Source organism: Aethalodelphis obliquidens, unplaced genomic scaffold (assembly GCF_003676395.1).
Source record: "Aethalodelphis obliquidens isolate GAN/ISIS:26980383/991018 unplaced genomic scaffold, ASM367639v1 scaffold44, whole genome shotgun sequence".
In the NCBI taxonomy this organism is placed as follows: Eukaryota; Metazoa; Chordata; class Mammalia; order Artiodactyla; family Delphinidae; genus Aethalodelphis; species Aethalodelphis obliquidens.
This window is the reverse complement of record NW_020837988.1, coordinates 12,117,062-12,127,367: the sequence shown is the minus strand read 5'-3', so window position 1 is coordinate 12,127,367 and position 10,306 is coordinate 12,117,062.

Sequence of the window (10,306 nt, the reverse complement as noted above, 5' to 3'; positions counted from 1 at the left end):
AAGAGTAGTCCCTGCTCACCACAACTAGAGAAAGCCCGTGTGCAGCAACAAAGGCCCAAGGCAGCCAAAAATTTTTTTAATATTAAAAAAAATTAAAAATCTGTCGATCTAAGAAAGAAATGCAAATTTTTATTTGAACCAAATTTGAGGATTATAACCCAGGAAGAGCATCTCAGAAAGCTCTGAGAACTGTTCCACCCATTAGAAGTCAAGGCACAGTTATGTAAGTTTTAATACAGAAGGCTGTACATCAAATGACGTATTATAGACAATTTACATGATCCAGATCTAAGTGTCATCCTGGTGGGTCACGTGACCCCATACAAGATCAGGAAGAAATGCTATCCCTGGGCTTCCCTGGTGGCACAGTGGTTAAGAATCCGCCTGCCAGTGCAGGGGACACGGGTTTGAGCCCTGGTTTGGGAAGATCCCATGTGCCGCGGAGCAACTAAGCCCGTGAGCCACAACTACTGAACCTGCACTCTAAAGCTCGTAAACCACAACTACTGAAGCCCACGCACCTAGAGTCCGTGCTCTGCAACAAGAGAAGCCACTGCAATGAGAAGCCCGCACATTGCAACGAATAGTAGCCCCCACTCGTCACAACTAGAGAAAGCCCACGTGTGGCAACAAAGACCCAACACAGCCAAAAATAAATTAAATTAATTTTAGAAAACATTAAAAAAATGCTATCCCTTAAGGAGTTGTCTTGTTGATGATGGGAGAATGTTGGTCTTTACAGTTGAGCAGGTATTCCTGCTGATGGGGTAGGTTTGCCTGATGCCTAATGCAGATACACAATGCACAGTGAGGGGAGAAGGGAGGTCAAAGAGCAGAGAAGATTTTCTGTTTGAATATCTCTTGTCTTGCCATAAAAATATGACTTTCATTTCACAAAACTACAGTATGGAGACTGTGATGCTGGCACTGGGACCAACAGATGGACCCGTGGGACACACAGCAGAGCCCAGCCACAGATACACGCTTCTACTATCATAGAGTTCCCAACAGTGTCACCAGAGCAATTCAAGGGGGAAAAGTCTTTTCAACAAATGATGCCAGAATTAGTTTACTAATTAATTTTTTATATTTAAAAAAAAAAAAAGAAGCCAACCTGGAGAATGTATGTCAGGATGCGCTAGGCTGTGCTGCAGAAACCACTAAGCCCTGGAAGCGTATTTGTTCACATCTCACTGTGACCTGCATGGGTGGTGAGTCAGGAACTCAGGCTGCTTATATCCCTGGGGCCCAGCATCCTTGGATCGTCCAGGTGAAATGGAGGAGAAAGCGGGATGAATGCATACTAGATACACACCATCTGAGCCCAGTAGGGATGTTAATTTCCCATATGTCACTGGCTTGAAGAAGTCACATGGCCACCATAACAGCCAGGGAAGCTGGAACAGGTAAAGAGCGCTGTGGCATCGATGTTACTGAATGCAAATTCATGTGCCCGATGAGTGAGGCCAAACGTACCGAAACATCGGAGATTGGAGCAGAGAAAGGTTGATTGCAGGGCCAAGCAAGGAGAACAAGAAAGGGTAGTTCATGCTCAAAAAAACCTGAACTCCCCGATGGTTTTCCGGGAGAAGATTTTAATAGGTGAAATTTGGGATGAAGGCTGCAGGGTGTGACTTACTTCTGATTGTTTGGTGGTGAGGTAGCAGGGCGGTGTTCTAGGATCTTGGCTCAGCCTGAGGTTACAATCCTCTAACTCGGTGGGGGCCTTAGCTCCTGCAGAAGAGCTCAAAGATATTGTTACCTCTATTCCTTGAGGAGGAGCCAGGACCCTGTCCCAAGGCTGCACTATTGTTTCGTGACTGCTCCTCCTTTGTTTCTGCATCCCCTCCCTTCCCTGATTAGCAACTCTTTGAATCTGCCCTTTGGAACTCAGGGAAGGCCAAGGAGGCTGAAGGAAACCTATTTCCTACAAAAAGAAACAGGGGACAGGGAAAGGATTTGTACTCAGCAGGGCCCTCAGGGTCCTGCTCCGTCTCACTAAGTGGACAGAGGGAAAGATCCTGGGTCTCTGATGTTGCTGGTGCCACGTTCTCATCATGCATTTGTTATTACGAGAGAAACATTTCAGCCAGTGTTAATCACCTTGTTTGCAGCTAGAAGCACTCCTAACTCATATGGAATGTGAAGCAAAGTCCATAAGTACAAATCGTTTTTGGAAGGAGTAGTTAGGGGAAGAAAAATGAAATAAAAGAGGTGTTGGGCTGCATCCCACAGGCCTACAAGGCCTGTACTTACCCAGCTTCAAGATCAAAGAAAGAGCCCGGCGTCAGCAGCAGAGACATCAGTGGTTTAATGGGTGGGGGAGCTTAAGTGTCCGAGACAACGTCCTAGAACGACACCCCACCATGTGCGGCGGGGCGGCAAGCAGGACATGGCAGCAGCCTTCGCTCCCAGGCCGGTGGGCGGGGGGGGTGGAATTGACATCAGGTGGGCTCATTAGTTACCAGGGAAACCATTAGAGGGGCACGCCCCTCACCACCCCTTTGATAAGAACGATCTCTAGCTGGGGCCTAGCGCAAGTATGTAGAAAGGTCAGTCATGTGAGTAGGGTGTAAGTGAAGCAGGCACTGGTCCTGCGGGGGATGTACAGAGAGCAAGAGGACAGCCATCTTGAGTGTCCTGACCACACAGGACTATAAAAAGTAGAGGCGATATGGAAGGAAGGCCCCTCAGCTTGAGACGGCGGCTCTGTTACTGAGTCCAAGCTCAGACTGCTCACTGCACGGCAGGCCAATAACTTGAGAGACGAGGTGTTGGGGCAAAGGAACAGCGACTATTCAGAAAGCCAGCAGATCAAGAAGATAGTGGACTAGTGTCCCAAAGAACCATCTTCCCCGAGGTAGAATTCAGGCTTCTAATACTAAAAGGGGAGGGGGGAAAGTTCTGGTTCTGGCCAGACTCTGGAAGGGATGTGTTAATTTCTTCCTCCCTACAGCCATTCACAGGTGGGCCTGGTTGGGATATTTCATGTCAGCTAAACAAAGGTATTTTAGCTTCACGCTCTTTACCTGGGAGGCAGGGTTCCCAGAGATGGGCCATTATGTGTAATTTAAACTAATAGGCAACATCCCTTTAGTAATTACCTTGTCATAGAATACAAGGCTCTTCCCTATTACAGCTCCTGGGTGCTGCACACAGTTATAAGGGAAAGTCATCATTCTTTTTTTATAAATTTATTTATTATTTTTCGCTGTGTTGGGTCTTCATTGCTGCGCGGGCTCTCTCTAGTTGCAACGAGCAGGGGCTACTCTTCCTTGTGGTGCATGGGCTTCTCATTGCTGTGGCTTCTCTTTGTTGCCGAGCACAGGCTCTAGGCACACGGGCTTCAGTAGTTGTGGCACGCAGGCTCAGTAGTTGTGGCACACGGGCTTAGTTGCTCCACGGCATGTGGGATCTTCCCGGACCAGGGATCGAACCCGTGTCCCCTGCACTGGCAGGCGGATTCTTAACCACTGCGCCACTAGGGACGTCCCATCATTCTTATGTCTTTTAAGAGGAGGGGGGAGAAACACCTGTACTTTGAATCTCAGCCGGGGCACGAGAGCCTTTGGAAGCTTGACAGTCTGGAAGGTGTTGAATCAGGGTGACTCTGTTCTCCATGTGGGATGGGTTCCAACTCTCGTCCAGAGTTGTCACCTCCAAATAATTTCGTTGATATGTGCTGGGCACAGGGCTGCTATACATGCTGTGTCTCATCTCTGCACCAGAGCCTCCGCTGGCGGCTCAGGTTCTGACTGGAGCCGAAAGCTTTCTTCCCTCCCACCTGAGCTAGGGGTCTGTCTCCACCTACCCCTGAGGTGGCTTCCCCTTTCATTCTTTGAATATAGTTATAACAGCTACTTCAAAGTCTTGCTTGGTAAAGCCAGACAATTTTTTAATTGGTTGCTTTTTTTTTCTTGACTTTGAGTAACATTCTCCTGTTTCTCTTCATGTCTAGACAATTTTCATTGTGAATGACATGCCACAGGGAGTCTGGACTTCGTTATTCTCCGCGGAAGTGTTGACGTTTGTTCTGGCAGCTTATTTACTGAGAAATCACTGCACCTGTTTGGGCTTGCGTCTGCGCTTCATTAAGGTCATCTGTGGAAAACCTATGGCATTTCCCAAGGGCCTCTAACTTAGTGGGATTTGGCCTCCAGACTCTTGTCTCTGTGCACGTTATCAAGGTCTCGGGGATTAGGACTGGAGTAAGTCTCCCTCTACTGGTCCTGACTGGTAAGGATCAGACTCTGCAGGCCTCAGCTGGGTGCCCAGGGAGTGGACTAGATATTAGTGAGCTGCGTCCACTCTGGCGGGGCCACCACTTGCAGGCCTCCAGCACTGCTTCACTCCTGGTAGCTCTGTTGTGCCCTGAACCTCTCTTGGGTCATCTCACCCTGTGTACACACAGCCCAGCCCTCAGCCATTGACTCACAGCCATCTCTGCTGCTGTGCCCTGAAGAGTTCAGCTCTTCAACTCCTCGAGTCCCGATCGGCCTTCTCTGCTTGGCAGGACCGTGCATCTCCTTGGACTCCAGCCTCCACCCCTCGGAGGAGGTGAGGTCCATCTGTGGGTCTCATCTCAGGGGTCCCACCCTCCGGAGATAGAAGTCTTGTGCTGCTTGTTATCCATTTCCTGAAAACGATAACGGGGCCTCCGTTGTCAAGATTCATGGTTATTGACAGCAGGAGGGCTAGTGTGGGTACCAGTTACAACATTACCACTGCAAGCAAATGTCTGCGCGCATAATTTTGGTTTATGGAGAGGACAGTGTGTTGTACACCTCAGTCTCTTTCTGTCTTGTTCCTCTGCTCTGAGCGGCAAGTTACAGCAGGTCCTGAGGAGGCACTAGCTGGTGGGAGGGTCTGGTGGGGCCTAGGAAGGCAGATATGCATCTGCGCTGGGCCACTCCCCAGGGACACCATCACCTGGAGGAAGGGCTCATCCTTTCCAAGTGGCTGGGAGAGGCCGGGCTGTGTAGGGAGCAGGCAGAACTGCTGAGGACTGAGTGATCTGACCTGCAGTATGAGAAACCCCTCCTCACCCCAGAAAGTTCTCCTGGACGGGATTGCAGGGTCCTCAGCTCCAGATTCACAGTACTTGGGGCCCTGTGCCTCCAGGCGGGGGTCAACTCTTCCGTGAACTGCTGACTCCAGAAGAGTATGGGGCCTCTGTGCCCCACAGTGGGGCGGGGCCACGGGAAGGCAGCTTGCCCACAGGGAGCTCCATGCCCCCTCCCTAGCTCTGCATCCTCGGCCACTCAGGTCTGCTCCTCAGAATGGCCCGGCCGCTTTTCCCAGGCTATCACCTTACTTCTGGCGCTCTCCTCTCCCGGGAGCGCTTCCCTGCCAGGAAGGGCTTAGCCTCTTGGCACGTCTCTTGGGAGAGCAGGGCCTCTCCCAGTCCACACTCTATTGCTCAGGCTATAATCCCATTATACTGGGGGCAGGGACCTCAGACCCTTTCCCACCAGAGAAGCTTCTGTGGACCCCAGGAACCCAGGAGCCTCTGGGGAGTGGGCCTCCTGGCCCAATAACCCTGGCACTCAAGCCTCCCTCTTATTTCTCCAAAACCCTGGTACTGAGGTAGGAGCTTCCCGGAGGGCAGAGCCCCAGAGCAGGGTTGGGGTTTTCAGGAGACAGCAGGGGGTAGGAGGTGGGACGTCCTGAGAAACACTGAGACTCAGCAGTGAGGGATCCCCCCCGATCCTGCCTCCTTGGCCAGTGCCAGGCACAGCCCCTCCACCCTGTGCCTACGCTGTGGGGCCCCCTCCCTGCATGTCCCTGTCCCCTCTGTGACGCTCAGCCCCGACAGCACAGGAGGGACTCACCCCTGCGGGGGAAGAAAAGAGCCACCAAGCCGACGTGGGAAGGACCAGAAAGGCCGTGGTCTGATGGTGACAGTCCGCCTCGTTGGAGGTGACCGCAGGTGCTGGCCTGAGGTCCTCAAAGGAGGCCTGCAGGAAGCGCTTTCTCTGTGGCATCTGTGGGCTTGAACGCCCCCCCTACAGAGGGGTTGCTTGTGGCAGGAAAGGCCTGGCGATGAGCCCACAGACACTCCTGGAGGCAAAGGGCCCCCAGCTGGGCTCCTGGGGTGGCCTGAGCCCTGGATCCCACTCCCTGCGTGGAGCACAGAGGCCTGGGGCTGGGATCTGACCTGGAGTGCTCTGCTCCCTGCACAGTCAGCTTGGCACCTTGGTCCTTGCCAGCTGCTGGCCACACAAGGCCTGTCCTGAGAGCCAGAAGGACCAGCACAGTGTCCAGGAAAGTGGGAGCCAGAAGGTCTCAGGTCCTTTCAATCCCATCATTGCCCAGAAGAAAACAAACTATGTCCTTGAGATGGCCCTTGGCTTCTCTCCAGGAGGGCGAGTATTTCTCCAGCCCCCACCTATGGTGACTTCAAAGGCCGCAGGACTGGGCCCAGCTCTCAGCACCTGGTGTGAATCTGGCCCAGCAGGATCCCCAGGAGCCTCCCCTAGCCCAGGGAGCGGCAGCCGACCTAGGGGCCCTCACCATGGCCAACGTGCCATTAGCCACCCTCCCCCGAGATCCGGCCCGTGTGGCCAGCTCCAGCGAGTGCCAGGGTTCTGTCCCCTCCTTAGCATGGCTGTCCTGCAAGAGGACCCTAAGCACAGTGATAAAGACACAGCTCAGCCTGGCTACTGGGTCAGCCCAGCGTCAAGAGTGAACGTGCCAAAAAAATTAAAAGAATGAACCTGCTGATGTCCAGGGTCCTCTTCACTGTGCCGGCCGGACGAATGCGTGCTCGTGTGCGTGCTCACGTGTGCCTACACCCATATGTGTCCATGTGTCTCCCTATGTGTGTGCATGTGCTCACATGTGCATGTGCCCAAGCAGGCACACATGAATGGTGACAGGAACGGTGACCTGCGCTCAGTGAGCTGCACAGGTTTTCTCTCCTTCCCAGGGCCCCCTTACGCTTTCCCTCAGCTGCACCTGCCTCTTGCTTCATTCGGGAAGTCCCCCTGTGCTCTATGGGGTTCAGGTCCTCTTAATCTCCTCTTAAGGGTTCATGCCCTGTGTCTAAGAGGCCTCACTGTCAACCGTGCTCTCGTTTTTTTTTTTTTTTTGCGGTACGCGGGCCTCTCACTGTTGTGGCGTCTCCCGTTCCGGACGCGCAGGCTCAGCGGCCATGGCTCACGGGCCCAGCCACTCCGCGGCATGTGGGATCCTCCCAGACCGGGGCACGAACCCGTGTCCCCTGCATCGGCAGGCAGACTCTCAACCAGTGCACCACCAGGGAAGCCCAACAGTGCTCTCTTGATAACAGTCCTATTGACAATAATAAAGCCATTTCCACCCGTCTTGGACGTGGGCCAGGCTAGGGGCTCAGGGGTGGAACACTTGACTGCTGTTATCGGAACTCACGCCCCTGTTCCCATTCCTTCCCGCCCTCTCGATCGCAAGCTCCCTGGGCAGGCACAGCTCACGGCCCACACAGTTCTGTGTGGCTACACGTTGGCTGTCCCCCTTGTTTTAGAATGTGTCATTCATTCATTCATTCACTCTGTAGGCACACGTTGGAAACACACTCTCTCCCAACTGCTAGGGAAACAGTAATGGAGAGAGCGGCCCCTGCCCTCCCAGGGTTCAGGTGACTGCAAGTGACGGAGCAGATGGAAGTGTGAGATTCGTACCAGTAGTGCGTGAGTCCAAAGGGGTGACCCTTGAGGTTGCTGACACCCCAGCTGGGCCCAGAAGCCAGAAGGTGAAGGGGGGCCAGCAGGGAGACTTGCAGGTCTAAGCAGGGCAGGAGCTGGGCAGTGAGCAAAGGTGACCTGGCCTTTGGGAGAGGAACACAGGGATACAAGCAGATCAAAGGCTCTTCATGCAGTAGAACCAGTGGGCCAGGAGGTGGGCCCCAGGCAAGCAGTGGAGGACAAGGAAGGGTTTGGAGCAAGTAGGGGCTCCAGACTGAGCAGTGGGCAGAGCTGGGACCACGGCTGTGGCTCTGGGTGGGGGTCAGGTGGCACAGCAGAGACACTGAAGCTCAGAGAGGAGCTACGGGCTCAGACCGAACAGCAAAACGGGGCGGCGTCCGGATGGGGCATGGGAGAGCCCCACCCACCCCTGACCCTGGCTGCACCCAGGCGCCCTTGTTTGGGAGACAGGCTTGATTTCCAGGTCCAGAAGGTACAGTCCACGTGGAATTTTCTAGGTGGCATCAAGCCCTGTCCAGCCTGGGCAGCAGGGTGGGGCCTGGCCTGCTTCCCAGGCACCCCTGTCGTGCACCCCCGTCCCTGCTCTGCTGGGCGCACGGCCCTCCCTGAGAGCCCTGTGGCCGTTCTTGCGCTCAGCCTGGATCCCAGCCTTTCCCAGCAGGTGCCCGAGGGCTGGCCCTTTGAGGGGGCCCCTTCCCCTCAGAGGCCGCTTGTCCCGGACCGCGGCCAGCCCCAGCCCCACCCTGACCCCTGCTCAGATGTGCTCTACCTGTGATTACAGTTTTATTACAGCAAAAGGATACAGGAAATCAGCCAAAGGAAGCGACATAGAGGGTGGAATCTGGGAGGTCCGAACACAGAGCTTCCGCTGTCCTCTCCCGGCACAGCCCTGACGTGTGACAACACACACAGAGTACTGCCACCCAAGGAAGCTCTCCCAGACCTTTAGTTTCTATTGGGGCCTCATCACCTTCTGCCCCCGTGGCTGGCCATCCTTTAGACCCAGCCCTTCCCAGAGTCAGAACTGATGTGCGTGTCCCAAAGCCCTGGGCACAAGTCACACACTGGACCAGCAGGTGGCCAAGGCTCCAGGCAACCGACATGCTCCCATCAGGCAGGACGACGTGGGTCCTGGAGATCCCACCCCAGGAGACGAGGCCAGGACCACACCTCTCTGGTAAAGTCAATTCTTTAAATACACCTGATGCAAGAGGGCTGGGGTTTGCCACACAAGCTAGAGCATCACGGGCACAGAGCACAAGCAAGCTTACGGTGGCCACTTACATTGGTTCAATGAGGAGCCAAGGACTTTCCTTTTGGAGACTCTGATGAGCGATGTCAGGAGCACATGGGCCACCAATTGTGTTGGGGGGGGCATTTTGCACCCCCACCCCTGCCCCTTGGCTGCAGGGCCATGGCCTCTGGCCCCAGGGCAGAGGGCAGCCCCTGGAGGGACGGTTCTGGAGAATGAAGCACCCAGAATGAGAGGGATAGAAAAGCAGCCAGCAACGCAGCTGTGGGGGCAGGCGTCCGGGTGGTGTGTGTGCTGTGGTGTGTGTGGTGTGTGTGGTGTGTGGTGTGTGTGGTGTGGTGTGTGTGGTGTGTGGTGTGTGTGGTGTGTGGTGTCTGTGGTGTGTGGTGTGTAGTGTGTGTGGTGTGTGTGGTGTGTGTGGTGTGTGTGGTGTGGGGGGTGTGTGTTGAGAGTGTGCTGTGTGTGAGACCCTCAGGTCTCATGTCCTTCTGCCCCTCTCCTGATGGTCCCCTCATGGGTCTGTTGGCATCTGCTTCTCCTCACACAGCCCTTTCCCTTCCCCAGCCCTCCCTACACCGCCCCCTGCTCCTGGGCTCAGGGAGACTTGCTGGAGAAAGGCTGGGGCCCAGGCCTGGCCCAGCCCCTGCTTGCTGGAGTGGTGGGTTGCATTCTCCACGATGTTTCCCGTCATCTGTGGCACTCCTCAACTCAAGGATAGTAGGACCGGCCGGTTGCTTCTAAGTGTACTGGAGACATACGGGGAAGGAACACTCCCAGCCCAAGGCCTGCTTAAGGGACTGAAAGTGTCTGGGGTGGCCCTGGAAGAAACCCGGGTCCTCAGCAGTTGCAGGGGAAGATTTCCAAAATCCCACCCAAAATCTCATGCTGAATTAAAGCACAAATTGAATTCCTGGCCCTGCAGGGACCCTGTTTTAAAGCTGCAGCATCAATTGGCAATGAATGGGACCTGGAACAGTGAGATGGGGACCCATGGGGGGACTCTTGGAACCACTAAGTGTCGCTGGTTTCCCTTTCCTGGTGGAAGCAGCCCTTCCAGCCACCTTCCCTGGCACTCAGTCGCCCTTCGCCCGAGGAACCGGAAACCGCCCACCCTGAGGTTGCTGTCTTGCAGGGAACTGCTGGTCCTTTCGAGCACACAGCCCACTGCCTCTCCCTCTCCAGACCCTCAACCAGAGGCAAGTCTCAGGGGGGCCTAGAGGGTAACGGTAACGTAGAAAGTGTGACCCGTGAAGGTCTGTGAGGCACACGGGAAGAACTGGACAGCTGAGCGATTTATATCCACAGAAATGAGGAGAATGTATCCTCAGGGTGTAGGACCAGTGTAGAAGGAACAGGAAGTTGCATGAAGGTG